Source organism: Penaeus monodon, chromosome 19 (assembly GCF_015228065.2).
Source record: "Penaeus monodon isolate SGIC_2016 chromosome 19, NSTDA_Pmon_1, whole genome shotgun sequence".
NCBI lineage: Eukaryota > Metazoa > Arthropoda > Malacostraca > Decapoda > Penaeidae > Penaeus > Penaeus monodon.
Genome location: NC_051404.1, coordinates 45,563,753 through 45,564,001, shown reverse-complemented (window position 1 = coordinate 45,564,001; position 249 = coordinate 45,563,753).

Here is a 249-nt window from a genome sequence, read left to right as displayed (position 1 = left end):
TCAAATAGAGAACAGAACAACATCAACGAAGAGATTAATCTCTTTCTCTTTCCCCGAGATTCACGGCCGGAAAACGTAGACGGGGACAACTACAAAGAACATAAAATCTGTCGGAAAGACAGTCCTTGTAAGACGACATCTACAGCCATGATATGACGTTTCTTTGGCGGCTTCCAGGCGACTGACGAGAGAAGAAAAGACCGGTCGCCTCATACCTTCCGCTGATATCCGATAATGAGGGTAAGGGTA